Source organism: Macaca fascicularis, chromosome 4, assembly GCF_037993035.2.
Source record: "Macaca fascicularis isolate 582-1 chromosome 4, T2T-MFA8v1.1".
Taxonomy (NCBI): Eukaryota; Metazoa; Chordata; class Mammalia; order Primates; family Cercopithecidae; genus Macaca; species Macaca fascicularis.
This window is the reverse complement of record NC_088378.1, coordinates 38,369,099-38,387,929: the sequence shown is the minus strand read 5'-3', so window position 1 is coordinate 38,387,929 and position 18,831 is coordinate 38,369,099. Positions and strand designations below refer to the sequence as shown.

The window sequence follows — 18,831 nt, the reverse complement described above, 5'->3', positions numbered from 1 at the left end:
ATAAAAATTAGCCGGGCATGGTGGCATGTGCCTGTAATCTCAGCTATTCAGGAGGCTGAGGCAGGAGAATCATTTGAACCTGGGAGGCAGAGGTTGCAGTGAGCCAGGATTATGCCACTGCACTCCAGCCTGGCAACAGAGTGAGACTCTGTCTCAAAAAAAAAAAAAGAAAGAAAGAAGGAAAGAAAATTATATCACAAATAGGAATCTTTACTGAAAACATTTAAGGTCTCTTCTATTAATTTAAATAGTAACTCAGTAAAATATTTCTATAGGGTCTTTAAAATAGTTTACAAACTTTATTTACTTTTTAAATTGAGTTTTTATTGTACCAGAAAGGTGTTATATTATTGAAAGTAATTGAACTGGAGAGAATTAAATTATTTCACTAGCATAACAGAGTCTTAAAAGCTTCTTCTAACTACTTGATTTAACTGGCATTGATTAGCTCGAAGGAGCAATCTAAAATTATTATTAAAGACTGCATCATTTGTCAAACTCTATTACCTAGGATGCTAAGTGATCAAAATTAATCCTCCCAGGCTTTACTTTTATAAAATAAAATTGAATTTATTTCCATTTTCTCAGTGAAATTGAAATAATTGTGCCAAATAGAATGCAAAATTAATTCAAAACCTCAAGTAAAATGTTTCATGGAAGGTGTGAAGGAAATAAAATGGTAAAAATACAATAGAAAAGCAAAAAGATATTATTATATTTGGGTTGTTCTCTCACAAATACAGTATTATTGTTGTTGCTGTTATTTGCTGCCACTAATTTTTATCTAAACCTACTAAAGAGCATTTACTATCATGCAACAATGAAAATAATGAAAAGGTAACCAAATCACAACCAAGAAGCCCAAGTTCACCAACCAGCTGCATGACTTTGACAAGCACCTTACCACTCGGGGTCTGTTTCTTCCCCTCGCTTCCTTTCTAAAATTCTAAGTTTCCTACTTAAATATCCTGTGACACTGAACTCAGACGTCCAAGCAGAAGAGTCAATGCCTTAAATGACTCAGCAACTTGCGTGCAGGAAAGATGCTGAGTGACAAGATTCAGCAACTCTTTTCACTTCTGTTTCGTAAAATGAAAACTTCATTATTTTTTTCTCCAACAAGAGCTTCATAAGAAATCAGAATATTAACAAATGTTAATTCTTGTTCTGAGTCTTTTCTGGCAAAAAAAAAAAAAAAAGAAAAGAAAAAAGAAAAAAAAGTTAATAGGATTGTTAGGGGAAAGTGTTCCATATTTATAAGAAACTTATCACCATTTCTATTTTAACACCAGAGCAATGGATTTGTTATCTAGTCACGAACACTAAAAATTACATCGTTTGCAACAATTTAACCCTTTGATTTTAAAATATTTTGTTAATTAAAACATATGCAAAGGGGCATATAGTTTTTCAAAATTACTTCGGGGAGAGTACCAGAAAAAAAAATTGAAGACTGCTGTTTCGAAGAGTCTTGTTCAGTGCTTTATTCCTAATGCCAAGCATAATGCCAGGTACATGGTAAGCCCTTAATAAATGTATTAAAATAAAACTAGTAGAGTTTCTGATGTGTCTGAATGACTTGAGAGATGTTAACAATGACAGACAGTTCGCAGTTGAATTAATAATTAGTATATCACATAGTCAGGTACAGTGGTATGCACCTGTGGTTTCCGTTACTTGGGAGGCTGAGGTGGGAGGATCCCTTGAGTCCAGGAGTTCAAGGCAAGTTGGGCAACATAGTGAAAGCCTCATCTCTAAATTAAAAATAAGAATGAGTCTATAGAGTAGAAAATTAAGCACATAAAAAATAAGACATTTACTTATGAAGGAACAGAAAGTAGTGTAGGCACATAAAAGTAGTAATACTCAACAAATTATATAATTTTCAAAAAATAAGAATATGCATGGTATATTGTAAAAGTGTTGAGAAAAATACAATAATAAGGCATTTTAGGATATAATGAAAATATGGTTAATTTAGATTTTGTAGGGTATGATTCCAAAAAATGCTTCTCCTTCAAGTAGTTACACCTGTGGATACAATGTCCATCACCATAACTTCGACTCCTGAGCAAAATGAGAGAGATCGTAAGTGAAATCCCTAGTAGGTGTATCAATCAGGGCCCCAACAGGAAGCAAGTGGCATACTCCAGGAAGGTTGAGTAAAGGGACTGTTGATACGATATAGGCAGATATGGGAAAACCGCAAAGAAGCGGGACATGCTGGGGCTAGTCACAGCAGATGTTACAACCCTGAGGTTTAAAGGAGCAAGAGGAGAGAGTGTGGAAAGGGTCACCTTGAGAGGAGTTACGATCTTTGCTTGAGATCATGCAGCCAGCCCAAGCCAACTCTGTAGGCAGGAAGCAGGGGAATGTGGGACTGGACCTTACTGTGTTCTTCCTTCTGACCTCCTGCAGGGGCTCCCCATTGGACAAAACCAACCAGAAACCAGAGGGCAAGTGAGCCTGTTAAAGTAAGTACACAAGTCTGCCTCCAAGGCAGGCAACTTTGGTCCAGAAAGCAGCATAGAGGCAAGAGCGGGAGGGTGGAAATGCAAGCTATTTGGCACCATGAACATGGCACGTACTAGTCCATATAATGTCTTTTATCCCACTTTTTTTTTTTTACTGTTAATTATCACATTAAAAAAAAAATACCTTGGCCTGGCATAGTGGCTCATGCCTGTAATACCAGCATTTTATTTTGCAGGGCCAAGGGAGGAGGACTGCTTGAAGCCAGGAGTTTGAGACCATCCTGGGCAACATAGTGAGACTTTCCATCATCATGGAAAATTGTCCACTTTAATTTGCTTCAGATATAATAAAGCCTAATAATAATAATAATAAGTCAAACTTCCTCAAAAACATTGCAATGAAGCATGCTTTGGGCACATTCTGATCAGATTTGGAAATAAAGAAAAATACTTATAAAGATAATTAATTCATTGCCTTTTGAATGTGACTACCGGCAGAGAAGACAACATAGCATAAAGGAGCATGGACAAGAGAAGCTTTTGAAATGCATTTGAAGGACTTGAATTAAATATCATTTGGGAAGGAAAAGAAGATTTGGTTTTGCAATTGGATTGAATGGATGGAAGAAATCCTCATCATATGAAATAGGTAATGCTACCAACATTACCTGCAATAGGATAGCTTCACTACTTCCTGATCCTGAAACACAACAGAAATCTGATCCTAGCTTTGTAAATATAAGATCTTTACCACAAGTAGGTTACCATTCATAGACACCACTCAACACTCAGTGCCAGGCACCATTCTAGGAGCCATTGATACCATAACCAATAAGATAGACACTGTCAAAGCCCTGGTATAAGCTTTGTTCAGACAAATCCTATGCAGAAATTCACTATATTCACATAAAAGATAGAAAGTGAATAATGATAGGCTGGGCATGGTGGCTCATGCCTGTAATCCCAGCACTTTGGGAGGCCAAGGTGGGCAGATCACCTGAGGTCAGGAGTTTCAGATCCGCCTGACCAACGTGGAAAAACCCTGTCTCTACTGAAAATACAAAATTAGCTGGGCATGATGGCGCATGCCTGTAATCCCAGTTACACAGGAGGCTGAGGCAGGAGGATTGCTTGAACCCGGGAGACAGAGGTTGCGGTGAGCCGAGATTGCACCATTGCATTCCAGCGTGGGCAACAAGACCGAAAGTCTGTGGAAGGAAGGAAGGAAGGAAGGAAGGAAGGAAGGAAGGAAGGAAGGAAGGAAGGAAGGAAGGAAGGAAGGAAGGAAAAGAAAGGAAGAAAGGAAGAAAGAAAGAGAATAATGATAAAAGTCGAGCTAGTGCTGCTATGGTTTAATTAGTTTCATGGAGCCTGGAGCCCTCCTGGCTTCCCCATTCCTTCTGCCCTTTGGACCTAGTACAGCAGTATGAAATCACTGAGATGAGCTTCCCATGATATATCCTCCTCAGGGTTACGGAATCTCAGTGTCTCCTGGAAGGACTAGGCTCAAATAATCTCAGAAAAATGTTTGCCTATAATTCTCATTTAAAGCTTTTAGAGAATTATTTATGTCACTAAGCTTTGGAATACTTTAGCTTTATCATTCATCCATTCAATCATTGAGTGCCTTCTATATGTAAACACTAAGAACGCAGTGGTGAAAAAGACAAGAGTCCCTGCCCTTTTGTAATGACCATGCTGGCCGGGAATATAGACTTTAGACATGTAATAGCACAATTAGTTATTTAATTGCTGTTGTGATGAGTGCTAGGAAGAGAAAGTACAGGATTTTTTGCCGGTGGGGCTGTGAAAACTTTCCTGAGGAGATGGCATTTGTGCTTTACTGGTTGATTAGTAGAAATTAATTAGTCCAGAGATTGCAAACTCAAATTCCTTTAAGAGATCAGGCAGGTAACAAAAATGTGTGCATCTGGCAGGGGTAAGACAACAAGAAATATGAGAACAAAAGGCCCACTGGAGGGAGTCTACTGGCTTTAAGGCATTCAAATTCAAACTTCAGTCATCTCTTGGCTGGCCAAACAAAAGAAGTGTGCAGCCAAAGACAGCAGAAGGGCTGGCAGTCTGCTGCGATGATTCAGGCAGGAGGACAGCAGGAGCAATGGCCCTGAGGCAGGAAGAAGACCATCTGTTTTGATGAATTAAGAGAGCAACTGCAGGTGAAGTTCTGGAGCCCTCAGGAGAGAGTGGCTTCCACAGGCAGGTGAGGGGAGAGGAGCCATGTCACTCAAGGCCTCCAGGGCAGGTAAGAACTTCAGTCGTTATCTCAAGTCCCCTTGGATGCACTGAAGGGTTTTAAGCGAAAAAGTGAATTAATTAGGCTGGCATTTTTGAAAGCTCACTGAGCAGCAATGTTGGAAAAGTTGGAAGCAAATAAATCGATTAGGAAGTTGTGATGGCTCCTCATCTCTTCTTCAGTTTTTCACCTACATTATTTACATAACTGTGTTTGTCTTGATGCAGTCTCAACCCTGTATTTCTCATTCCAGAAAACCAAGCTGAATATTTTCCTCTTAGTTCCTGACTCTAAGGAAGGAAGTAGAGTCCGGAGGTCTGTGGCCTGCAATGAAAAGAAGTGAAATGCAAACTCAGTACCCCATACACAGAACCTTCTATCTCCTGGCTACTATTAAGTGCTGCAGTGTTAGCGATGATCATGTAAATCGTAAGTATTATGGAAGCACCGAGAATAGTTCCCAACCTGCTGGAGGTGGGAAGTCAGGTAAGGCTTCACCTACAAACCTAAAAACTTGTGGACTTTATCATTTGGTTTAGCATTTTAAAAACCAATTCCTGCTTTGAATAATTCTTAATTAGCTGTGTGTGGTGGCGTGTGAGTTTGTAGACCCAGCTATTCAGGAGGCAGAGGCAGGAGAGTCACTTGAGCCCGGGAGGTGGAGGTTGCAGTGAGCCAAGATCGGGCCACTGCACTTCAGCCTGGGTAACAGAGTGAGACTCCATCTAAAAAAACAAGTAAAATAAAATATTCTTATTGTTTAGAGATTATCTTGTTTAGACTTTTATCAATTAACATAAATGTATACAATTATATTACTTGTGTGTATAAAAAACTTACATGGTTAGCATGTCCACTCTCCTGGGAGCATCATACTTGTTTCTTCAAGAACTAAAGAAAGGGGAAGTGCTGCCCCAGAGGCTGACTGTGAGTCAGCAAGTCTCCCTGATGGTTACATAAACATGAAACTTGAAGTTAGGAAAAAATTGAGTAAGCTAGATACATTTGCTTCTCCTTTTAAAAATGGAAATGGCAAGCTCTTGCCACTTTCATATGCAGCCGGACATGGTGCATTTGTGTTTCTGAGGTTATTGTACAAGACGAAATGGGTGAGTGATTTGAAGTTAAAATTAGCTTATTTTTTGTCAACTTATTTATTCATTGGTATATTTAGGCTCAAAATGAATTTCTTCCCTTTTTTTGTCTCCCTATGACTTTGTATAAAACAGGTTCATATGACATTAATCCTACAAATAAACCATTTGGATTAGAAGTCATTTCCTTCATGAAAATTACCTTCCTTGACATAGTAATCATTACTTTTTATGGCGTCTCTAAATCTAGATTCAAAATTCTCTAGCCTGGAAATAGGATTTCATTTTAGAGCTATTTTGTCCTTGATTATTGACACAGAATCTTGTGGGGTTGAGCAAGGCAGAGGCTGTGTGCTGCAATCTCTGTTGAGGAGGGAGACTCCCAGTGCTCTGCATAGTGAACTGGTCACATAGAAGTTTCTTTAGCACAGGAATGTGCATCCATGTTCCCCTGAAGAGCAAAGTACAGTGGTAGAATGGTGGATCAGTCCAGAAGTCCGTCAAAAAAGATAGGTACCGTCATGCTGACTGATTCTTTTTCACAATGTTGCTGTGATGCCTCAGACACAAGCCCAAGCATCTACCAAGCTGCTTCTTCCCTCCAAGTGACAAAAAGAAAAGAAAATGACAGTTATCATCAGCCCACTTTTTACCCTGATCTATGCGGTCCTTAGCAACCAGAGTATCTACACTGAGGCACGTTGCAGTGGTTGTCATAACTTTGAAGAAAACAAATCTTCAAAGATCTTTTTTATCTTTTCCAGGAAGATGTGTCAATCCTTTGATGGTAAAAAAGCATTAAAATCCAAAATTGAGAGGCAAAATATATCATATCCCACTAAAAACTCCTTGAGCCAGATAACTGCCAGCATGTACAGTTAGAAGGGTAATAATAGCTAGCGACTGCTGTGTGGAATGTGTTAAGACTTCTAAATATATTATTTCATTTAATTTTTGCAACTATAAATAGTAAAAAATAAGGGGACTGATGTTAAACATGTTAGTTTTGCCTGCACTGAAAGCTTAAAAGAATTTATAATGAGATATGGGACTTAGTAAAGTATCTATCGTATAAAAAGCATTCGATGTATTCATTTATTCAGAAAAGTATTTGTAAATGAATATCTTAAAGGTGTCCTTCAACTGACATTTCTTCTGATATGGCTAGTGAATTGCCTCTAAAGCAAAAAGTAATTGTAGAGAAGTACTAAGTAAGATAAGAGTTCTCCTTCCTAGCTCTTGCAAGCCTATACATTGAATTTGACAAACACATTGTTCCAAAAGTAAGCCACGGGAACTGGGCATCATGGCATATGCCTATAATCTCAGCTACTCAAGAGGCTGAGGTGGAACGATCCCTTGAGCCCAGGAGTTCGAGGCTGCAGTGAGCCATGATCATGCCACTGCACTCCAGCCTGAGTGAAAGAACAAGACCCTGTCTCTAAAACAAAACAAAACAAAACAAAATAAAACAAAACAAAACAAAATAAAACAAAAGTAAGCCATGGCAGACAGATGTGGTAGAATAGGAAAAATTGAAATACTACCTTTGAAGCCTACACTTACCTTCTACTCATGAGTCCAAGCCAGCAGCTGGGCATTTGGGTACAGGAGAGAGGGACAAGAATACTTCCCGCTATAAGAACAAAATGGAATGTTAGAGTCATAGTCCAGTGGGCAGAGCTTCAGGCACTCAGACAGTGGATGTGGGTGTACGGCCTTTCAGAATGTGGCTCACGGCAGCCAGGTGTTAGCGGCTCACCACAGGCACAGCAGGTCTAACCTAGGGAAGGCCAAGGCTGTCAAGGTATTCTCTGCCCTAAAAAGACTTCCCTCAATGTTTCTCTGAACTTAGGCATCTAAACTGGTAAAGTTCAGACTCATTAGCTTGACACTGCAGTACTCTTGGGATCTTGTTAAAATGGTGTTGTGAGTTGAATAGTGTGCCCCCAAATGTCATGCCTACCTGGAACCTTAGAACGTAACCTTATTTGGAAAACAGGTTTTTGCAGATGTAATTAGTTAAGATGATGTCATCCTGGTTTAGGGTGGGCCCTACGTTCGATTTCACTGGCGTCCTTAGAAAAAGAAGAAAGGACACACCGAGGTACACAGTTGTACAGGGAGGAAGGCCCTGCAAAGACAAAGGTGAAGACTGAAGTGATGTAGCCACGAGCCAAGGAGTGCCAAGGATTGTCGGGAGCCACCAGAAGCTGTTGGAGGAGATCAGGGTAGATTCCTCTCTAGAGCCCTCACAGGGAGCAAGGCCCTGACCAACGCCTTGATACCAGGCTTTCAGCCTTCCAGCACCGTAATAGAATACATTTCTGTTATTTTCAGCCACTTTGTTAAAACAGCCCTAGGGAACTAATACAACTGGTGAAATTCAAACTGGTGTCACTCCTGAGTGACACCAAAGAACTCTCAGGATCTCGCTCTAGAACTTACTTCTCACAGCTCCACATCACAGCCAAACAGCCTTTTTAAGGATCCAGATTCCGTATCTTGTCAATTGGTTAAAAAAAATTCGTTAAAAAAAGGTCCAGAAAGTGCTCAGCGCTTTCCCACAGGCACTATCCCACCATCTGGAGTGCCCCATCTCCACTCACCCATCACTACATGTCCAAAGCTCCCTCCTTCTGAGCCCGGTGCAGAAGGCATCCCACAGGACATGATCTGATCCCCCAAATCAGACATCATCTTACTGTCTTCAGAAACCTCGCAGCACTATCTTTGTATTTCACATTGCCAATTTCTACTTTGAATCAGTCCTGTGTGTCTGTAGCTTAATCTGGGAGAGTGATCAGATCTTATACATTTTTATATTGACCACAATACCAGGGATCAGTGCCTTAAATGAAGTTGTTACCTAGTACATGCTATTGCGGTGATCAATGTCTATTTCGCTGTTTGCCTGTTCCTTGAGAATGAATAAGTAACCGTAATCTAATTGTTTACATATATATATATCAGTTTATTAGGGAAGAATGGCAAAAGTGGAGAAAGCAGACTTTTATACTACAACATCTAAATGGAAATACACACAGACACAAAGACACACACACACACACACACACCCCAAATACACAGTACATGTGTTTAAATTGATATAAAATATGTCCCTAAATAATATGGCTCTTACTAAAAGGTAACAATACATCGATTTATTATTAACGATAGTACTGCTTTTTTGAAAATCTCAAAGGAATGAGAGGAACGAGGTGAATAGAAGGTCTGAAGACAGTAATTTCAGACTCCCACTGGAGTGGGCGTGCTGAGAGGCAAGGCAGCCTGATTCCCTCCTGCAGTGGAAACGTATCCATATTACCCTATCATGAAATTCATTGCGGCATGGCTTCAATCACTCCTGCTCTACTGAGAGCAGTGGAGTGAGAGATCACCAGGAGCCTGCTGCCTACCTCACCCCTGTCCTGGGGCCTCCACGGGAGCCACAGAGGTACTACCTCCCTCTCTCCCATGGGCATTTCCTTGCTGGCACAGTCTGCCCTGCCACACTTCTACTTTCTTTCTTTTCTTTTTTTTTTTTTGAGATGGAGTCTCGTTCTGTCACCCAGGCTGGAGGTCAGTGGCGTGATCTCAGCTCACTGCAACCTCTGCCTCCCGGGTTCAAGCAATTCTCCTGCCTCAGCCTCCCAAGTAGCTGGGACTACAGGTGCACGCCACCACACTCGGCTAATTTTTTTTTGTATTTTAGTAGAGAAAAGGTTTCACCATGTTGCCCAGGCTGGTCTTGAACTCCTGAGCTCAGGCAATCCACCCACCTCTGCCTCCCAAAGTGCTGGGATTACAGGCGTGAGCCACCACACCCGGCCTGCACTTGTTTTCAATGGAGAGAAACATCAAGGCAAAGGGACATTCAGATATAAGTCAGGAGAAACTCACTGCATCATCAGCCCAGCTAATCGTCATGTCTAACTAGTAGGCTCAATTTACCTGGTTTCTGTGATTCAAATAAAGTTCCCTTTATGATTGTGCAAGATGGATTTTCATTCTGGAAATGACAATTTAGTTGTTGCGGGATGTGTTGTCAAAGTCCACCAGCTTTTGCCCTTGGGAGTGTTGGATGCCCTTGAGAAGCTATGTCCTATAGCACAGGTAATGAAGGCTCCTGTAGTTACTCAGAAAACAGAGCAAACCCTGCTGCTAGGGAGAGGACTAGGGCAGTGTGAGAGCTTTAAAAGCCCCCTCAGGTCCTCTTATTCTACGACTCAACCAACCAATGAAAAAGATTGCCTTCGGAGGGACCTGGGTTAGTTGACCCTGGCTGACGCATAAGCTCGTTTTTACCCTGGCTGATGTAGAAGGCTCTGAAGGAGAAACAAACAGACCTTCATTGCTTCGTACAAGGAAAATTTTGCCTATTGCCTAAAGGCCAGAAAGTCAAAGCATACATGGGAACACAGATAATTTAAATGAGATAATCTAAAGTATAAGTCTAATTAAATTAAATAAACCCAATCCCACGCACTTTCATTCTAAAACTCTGTATCCATTAAATCCAATTACTTCCCCCTGTGGCTTTGGCTTTAAATGGATGTTAGCAATGATCACATTGGATTCCTGCTCTCTGCCAACCTCCAACAGCTTTTATGGCAAAGGTGCAGTTATTAAGTGATTGCAGCTGCCAAATGCAAGTGCCCCGGTTCCACAGGACAAGGTACAGGGGCAGGCTATAGATAAGGACACCACCTAAATGAATGCCTTTTAAAATAGAGTGCCTTTGTTCTTTTTGCACTCTTATTCCCCTTGTCCCTCACCCTCCAGAAAAGATATATTCCTTGAGCTCTCCAAGAAGATCACAACTTTCTCTCATAAATTATTTACATTTATCCTCCACCAACATCAGAATCTAGCAATCGAATTCACACACTCATTAGGTGAAATTGAAGAGAGAGAGAGCAGTTATTAGGCAGAAAGTTCTCACTACAGCTCTCCTCGCAGCTGAAGGTGTTCAATGAACTTGCCCTCCATCAAATGGAACCTGGTAGAATCATTATCCGAGGCACTCACTGCCCACAAAAGCCAAACCAGTCTCACCCTTGCTTGCTCTCGCTCTCATGAAAGTTATTAGCTTAGCCGGGTGTGGTGGCAGGTGCCTGTAATCCCAGCTACTCTGGAGGCTGAGGTAGGATAATTGCTTGAACCCAGGAGGCAGAGGTTGCAGTGAGCCGAGACTGCCCCACTGCACTCCAGCCTGGACAACAGAGTGAGACTCTGTCTCAAAAACAAACAAACAAACAAACAAAAAAAAAAATGAGAGAGAGAGAGAGTTATTAGTTTTATCAAGTTATTAGCTTTATTTTATTAAAAGATTTAAACATATGTGGCAAGACAGAGGTTTCATAACTTCAACTGGTTCTGTGGGCATAGATTTGCTGCAGAGTGAAGTCCCCCAAATCAATTAAATGTAACCCAACTGCAAAGATATCACAGCTGATGTTGTTACACTTGTTGGATTTCATGGAGGCTAAATCCTGTAAAGCTTTGAGGTTAGAAATTTTATGAACAAATTGCTTTCTCTAAACAATTTTACTGACTGAATTTCCTGTTGAATTCTGCTAGTGAACAATATGAATACATAAATTTGGGGGCTGGGTGCGGTGGTTGATGCCTGTAATCCCAGCACTTTGGAAGGCCGAGGTGGTCAGGAGTTCGAGACCACCCTGGGCAACATGGAGAAACCCCATCTCTACTAAAAATGCAAAAATTAGCCAGGCATGGTGATAGGCACCTGTATTCCCAGCTACTCAGGAGGCTGAGGCAGGAGAATCACTTGAACCTGGGAGGTGTAAATCACAGTGAGCCAAGATCACACCACTGCACTCCAGGCTGGGCAACAGAGCTAGACTTTGTCTCAAAAAAAAAAAAAAAAAGTGTGTGTGTGGGGATTGTTATTACTGTGTCACCATAGTGTGATGGAAAAATCTGGAATTTTACTCAAGTCACCTAAGTTGTGGAATATAGTCAAATCTCCCAAAAATCTCAAGACAAGAATAATGCCTGCACAAGCTATTCACCTAATAGGATACTGTCAAATCAAATAGTTTTGTTTATTGATGGTGGTGGATGGTTTTGATAGAATTGGCCTTAATAAGTCTTACATCATAAAGCAAGCGGTGGTTCTCACCTTTGGCTACACTTTGAATCACCTGGGAGATTTGAAAAATATGATGCTCTCGCCCCACCCCAGACTGATTAATTTGAACTCTCTCTAGGGGTGGGGTCTGGGGGTTGGAATTTCTCAAAGGTCCCAAGATGACTATAATATTCAGCCTGAGTTAAAAACTACCAGTCTGTAGCCTGAAATGCAAATTTAAGAGGGGTTATATGTGAAAAACAGGAAAAAAAGCATAATTAACTGAACTGACCTCTATCTTAGGTACTTCAAATAAATTCCTAGATATCCAAGTCCCCAAATCAATATTTTTGGGAACAAAAAGAGAGCAAATGCATGTTATTTGTCCAGACTACACGGTGGCAGAGTAAACTCTTTATAGAGCTAAGTGAGGCCTTCTATTTCAAGAAGACAATAGGCATTCCTTTATTCAGTTTCCTCCTTCCAATGTTTGTTAGAGCTCAATTGATCAGTGGGAATTAGCAGACTCTGGTGAAGTGGTTAAGACCATCCCTTGACTTGAGATGGCTCCACTTGGAGAAGCTCCACCATTTTGGGCAAGGTCATAGTTACAAATGCTTCCAAGAAAGGGTTAAATAGCATCCACAGGATTTAGCTGAGGAGTTGCCGTTATTTCATATTTTAAGAGAACTCCTTTTCAAATTAATCTTATTAATCACTACAGTTATAAAAGTTGATTTTGAGAAACGATAAGACAACTAAAAGTTTAAGTAACATTATTGATGTATGTGTAACATCTCATTGTAATAGTATAGTCAGCCCTCCGTATCCAGAAGTTTGGCATCCAAAGATTCAACCAACGACGGATCAAAATTATTTTAAAATCAATAACAACAACAATAAAAAGTAACAATACAACAAAAAATACAAATAAAAAATATGAAAACTATTTTCATAGCACTTACATTATATTAGGTATAATCTAGAGACTATTTAAAGTGTATGGGAGGGTGGTGTATGTATATGCAAAAACTATGTCATTTTATACACGGGACTTGAGTATCTGCAGATTTTGGTTTGGGAGGGGGCCATAGAACCAATTTTCTCACTGATACTAAGGGACTACTGTATTTTCTTGAGCAACTCCAACTTTACTGTATGGCACTCTCAGATAGAGAATAGTCCCTATTCAGGCCCAAACTCCAAAAGGCATTGACTCTCTAACTCTAGGGTGCATCAGAATCACCTGTGGAATTTGACGCTGCATTTTAGAGGCGTACCCCAGGTATCCTTGATGGAGTAGACAGTCCTCAGATTCCTCTTTTAGAAACCCATAAAGGAACTTTGGGCATTTTGAGCACAAGGGCAATGACTATAATATCAGTTACCTCTGTAAATGATCTCCTAAAAATGAATAGAATTATTTGTCAGGAATGTATTATTAATATTAATAACATGGTCAGGTGCAGTGGCTCACACCTGTAATCCCAGCACTTTGGGAGGCCAAGGTGGGTAGATCACCTGAGGTCAGGAGTTTGAGACCAGCCTGACCAACTTGGTGAAACCCCATCTATACTAAAATAGTAATAACAATAATAATAATGTTTCTGAGGTATCATAGCCCAGTTTAGGAAAACCATTATCTTCAACCAAGGAATGCCTACAAGGCCCTTCCTTCATTACTATAAGTTCCTTTCTGTGTTGTCCATCTCCCCATCAATCCCCCAATCAATCGTTCCATGTCTGCCTCCTTTGGCTATTGGATAAGAAATTTTAACAATATGCGGTATCATTAGAGTTTTCCTTTAACTGTTTCATTAACTCATATATAAGTCACAAACATATTGTTAGACATTTTATAATTTGCATTCAAAAATCCATGTCTACATACATAGTCGTTTTATGGAGTTTTGTTTTTTTTAATTATTATCATGGTTGCCTTGAATTGTTGCTTTTGTGGAGCCAAGTAGAGTGTACTTTCTGATGGCTTGAACATACGGACACTAATACAAATGTTTGTGCATTGATTGCTTGTCAAGTTAGAGATTTGACTAAATATTTCATCTGATATCTGAAGGGACTCTATAGACCAGGAACTGCAGAAGTTCAGCACCTGATTGTAGAAAAGATCAGGAGGTGAAGAAAAGTTCATGGTGATAAAGAAAGAAGTTACTTGTGAAGTTGAGAGACCTAAACAGGATGCTAAGGGTGCTCCAGAAACCAAAAAGGCTGTTTTTCCTAACGAAAAGGGAATAAAACGGGGTCCATGAAAGCCACTCGGGGTCACTAGCAGGACAGGAGGAAGCCTATTTCCCTCAGCACATCCCTGACAAGTGGATCTGAGGGAAATAGGTTTGGAAGACTAAGAAATAAAGAAAGAGTTGAGCTACAGATAGAGATAGAGATGTGAGGGAAAGGGAGAGAGAGAGAAGGATAGTTGGTAGATAAAATAAAGATTCTAGAGCGAGACAGCTAAACCGATTACATTTTACTCTGGACACTAACAGTCATATGATGCAGGAACTTAAAATAAGGCATGAAAAGCTTAAGCAATTTGCCCAAGGTCCTACTAAACTGCAATTCTAATAAGCCAGGCAATCTGACTCCCAAGATTACTTGCTTAGCCACTATGCTTTAGGACTGAGGAAAAGATAGCTCGCAGAGCAGGAATACACTATTATATGACATACTATGGTACTCCTGCTATCAAACTTATCATCATACCAGGCCACAGATAAATGGAGAGGATTTAGAAATAGTGATAGGCTAGTTCTTAAAAAATGTACAGATTGGTAGGATCTAGTAGCCATTAATTAAACAAACAAAATAAAACAAAACAAAAAGCTTTCTTCCTGCATCCCAATAATTTTAAATAAGGGAACAGGCCAAGACGGTGGCTCATACCTGTAGTGCCAACACTTTGGGAGGCTGAGGTGGGTGGATCGCTTGAGTTCAGGAGTTGGAGACCAGCCTGGGCAACATGGCAAAACCTTGTTTCTACAAAAAATACAAAAAAAAAAAAAAAAAAAAAAAAAAAAAAAGCTGGGCATGGTGGTCTATACCTGCAAGATTGCCTGAGCCTGGGAGGTGGAGGTTGCAGTGGGCCAAGATCTCACCACTGCACTCCAGCCTGGGCAACAGAGTGAGACCTTGTCTTAAAAAATAAAAAAATAAGGGAACAGATATCAAACCATGAAGTGATGATGCTTTGTTTACCCAGACATCATCAAGACAGTTAAAACTGGACAGTTAAACATTTATCATATTCTATGACAAATGAATACTAACAGATCATGTTTGTTTATTCTAAATCAGTAAACCATGGAGCTGATTTACGTGACTTTTTTTCTTGACATTTTATTATAGAAATTTTCAAATATACAGAAGTCTAAAATAATTTTTCATCAAACCTCTGGTATACTCAGCACCTAGGTTTCCAATGCTGATTTATCCAGCACAGACCTTGGGAACAGCATGATTGATCCTCAGCTTCATCTCTGAGTCATCTCACTGTGCCCAGCGTGATGCTTGTTATTAGTTGAGTCATTTGGATGGATGCTGACAATTTACTATGCCTTAGGCAGAGAGGTAAGTGATGAGCAACTGATCAAGTACAGAATCCAAAGAAGCAAAACAAAGAATCCTTTGAATGCTGGGCATGTTATTACTAGTAAGCTCTCTATGCATACTTATGATCAACAATCACCTGGTGGTACAAGTTTTGAAAAGAGGTCAAGGTTATAACATTTGCACATCAGGCTAAGATTTCTTAGAACTCTTTTTCTCTCTTACTTTCACTCTTCTCTTGCTTTTAGGTCACACTGGGGAATGGAATGGAATGGAATGGAACTCACATGTTGGATAAAGGGATATTAGCTTACCCATGTACTGGCCAAGTAATCCCGGTGCACTTGAACTTTTATTCCAATAATACTGTATTAGTCCATTCTGACACTGCTATAAAAAAATGTCTGAGACTGGGTAATTTATAAAGAAAAGAGGTTTAATTGGCTCATGTTTCCACAGGCTGTATAGGAAGCATGGCAGCATCTTCTTGGCTTCTGGGGAGGCCTCAGGAAACTTACAATCATGGTGGAAAGTAAACGGAGAGCCAGCACTTCATATGGCTGGAGCAAAAGGAAGAGAGAGCAGAGGGGAGGTGCCACACGCTCTTAAACAACCAGATCTCACGAGAACTCTGTCATAAGAACAGCATCAAAAGAAGAAATCTGCTCCCACAATTCAATCATCTCCCACCAAGCCCCACCTCCAACACTGGGGATTACAATTTGACATGAGATTTGGGTGGGGACACAGATCCAAACCATATCAAATATTCCCTGCTTGCAGCAGCCATTTGAACATAGAGGCCATATTTATAGACATCTCAACCTCCTCTTTGGAGGTTGACATGATCAACCTCACTGAGATACTTGATATATTGCCAGGATGACACACACTATTGACCACAGTTCTGAGAGCCATTTCCTGTCATTCAGTGTGATTATTGGCTAGGTGTAGATAAGGATTGTTATAAGTTGAATTGTGCCCCCCTCACCAAAAATATGTGTTCAAGTCCTAACCCCTCATTCCTTAGAATGTGGCCTTACTTGGAAATAGAGTCTTTGTAGATTTAAACAAGTTAAGATGAGGCCAATTGAGTGGATTCTAATCCGATATGACTGGTGTCCTTATAAAAAGGGGAAATTGGGATCCAAACACAGACCAGCAGATAAGGAGAATGCCATGGGAAGGTAAAGGCAGAGATCGGGGGATGCATCGGCAATTACCAGAAGCTAGGAGAGGCTTGGAACAGATTCTCCCTTACAGCCTCCGAAGGAACCAACCCAGCTGACACCTCGATCTCAGATTTCTAGCTTCCAGAACTGTGAATCGATACATTTTTCTTGTTTAAACCACCCAATCTGTGGTACTTTTTTGTTGTTGTTACAGCAGCCCTAGCAAACAAATATGGGGATGTTGGCAGGAGCTCGAAGAAAATCACCTTTGAGGATATCACATATGGGGCTAAAAGCAGCAGTGAGGAAAAGAATCAATTAGAGAAAATCTAATTGTACAAATTTCCTTACAACTGATGAACCAGCATTCTCAAGATCATGTTTAGAATGAAAAATATTAAAAATATATTTTAAAGTGAGTTTTAGAGACCATATGTAATAAGTGTTTTGTTTTGTTTTTTAACCTCTTTAGCATTTGAATGTGGCTTATTTCTGTTTTAGCTGAACAGGTGAATATGTAGTGTTTTCTCATAAGGATAAAAGACTAAGTCCCGTGAAGTACAGATGTGTAATGGGCAAGTAGATCTGAGTAAGACATTCTGCATTCTTCCAGCTCAGCATTGTCACTGTTTCTTTCTTATGTACACATTAGCATTAGCGGGAAGCAAGGTGCTAGACGTTTTAAAATAGATAATTCTTCATCAAAAAGCTTCAGATTATAGTAGAATTGAATTTCCAGATTTTCCTACCTCTGCACCTAGAAATCAGGTAAAACAGAACAATTCTAATGGCTGGTGCTTCAGAACTGGAAGGCCCTGAGGTCTTTAGTTACTACCAACTATTACAGAGGAATCAGAGTCCCGCTAGAATGGCCCAGATAGTTCAGGTTCTTTCTTCATTCTTTTGGCTAAAACTATATTTGCTGTTTAGTCTCTGTCCCCCTCCTATGTCCTGTGTGCCCCAGCCATTAAATACTGGAACTTCATTCAAAGTCATCTAGCTCATGAAACAGCTCTAATTCCACAGGATGCCCTAAGATAACCAGATTTTGACTGTGGAGAGCCAGTAGTGGAGCCAGGAGCAGGTTACTACCGGCGCTAATGTTGTCCTCGCAGCCATCACAAAGAGGATGTGTCCTGGGAGAGTCAGAGCCAGTCCTGAGAGCCAAGACTGTATCACACACATTAAGGGAGACACTCCTGCAAACCCCTTCATCCCCGGATGTTACATAAACTGTGTCTGAATTTGCTGAGCTTCTGTTGAGTTTTCTACAACAGTGAAGAAAATTTCAGTAATTGATAATTGATACTTTCAATGATTATTTGCCTTTTTTTTTTTTTTTTTGGAAGACAGGGTCTCTCGCTCTGTTGCCCAGGCTAGAGTGCAGTGGTCCAATCACAACTGACTGTAACCTCAGGCAATCCTCTCACCTCAGCCTCCTGAGCAGCTAGGGCTACAGGTGCATGCTAGCATGCCTGGTCAACATTTTTAATTTTTTTTTTTAGAGACGGGATCTCACTATGTTGCCCAGGCTAGTCTTGAACTCCTGACCTCAAGCAATTCTCCCTCCTTGGCCTTCCAAAGTGCTGGAACTATAGGTGTGAGCCACTGTACCCAAACTGTGCCTATTTTGAGTGAATATAAAATTATATTTCATGGCTGGGCTCGGTGGTTCATGCCTGTAATCCCAGCACTTTGGGAAGCTAAGGCAGGCAGATCACTTGGGGTCAGGAGTTTGAGACCAGCCTGGCCAACATGGAAACCCCATCTCTAGTAAAATAGAAAAGTTAGCTGGGTGTGGTGGTGTGCACCTATAATCCCAGCTACTCGGGAGGCTGAGGCACAAGAATTGCTTGAACCTGGGAGACAGAGGTTGCAGTGAGCAGAGGTTGCACCACCACACTCCAGCCTAGGTAACATAGCAAGACTCCCTCTAAATAAATAAATATATATATGTTTTATTTATGTGTGTGTATGCACATATTTTATCTTTAAAAATAAAAATAAGCTCAACATTTTGCTTTTGATTGTCATGTGATTATTACCAACAGATATTTACTAAGCCATGTGCTCAGCACAAGCCTAGGTATGGTGGAAGATACAAAAGAAAACTAAAGAACAATCTCTGCCCCAGAAGGGTATTCACACTAATTGATTAGACAAAATGAATTAT

At 40.4% G+C, this 18,831-nt stretch overlaps 2 long non-coding RNA genes across 5 annotated transcripts in view; one reads left to right on the top strand and one right to left on the bottom strand.

Annotated features, from left to right (window-relative positions):
• Positions 1–1,795: 1,795 nt before the first annotated feature.
• Positions 1,796–18,831, bottom strand: part of LOC135970544 (uncharacterized) — a 34,852-nt gene continuing 17,816 nt past the window's right edge. For 3 of the 4 annotated variants that reach the window (XR_010586246.2, XR_010586244.2, XR_010586245.2), the window contains exons 2-3: positions 7,389–7,458; positions 1,796–5,052 (exon numbers count right to left, since the gene is read on the bottom strand). This is a non-coding gene — a long non-coding RNA (uncharacterized lncRNA). Of the gene's footprint in view, positions 5,053–5,234; positions 5,622–7,388; positions 7,459–18,831 lie in introns of those variants that run through there. The other variant, XR_012433454.1, reaches the window with a different exon arrangement.
• LOC102119715 (uncharacterized) lies at positions 4,512–17,392 on the top strand. The gene is made up of 3 exons (XR_012433455.1): positions 4,512–5,837; positions 15,345–15,507; positions 15,946–17,392. It is a non-coding gene; the product is annotated as an uncharacterized lncRNA (long non-coding RNA).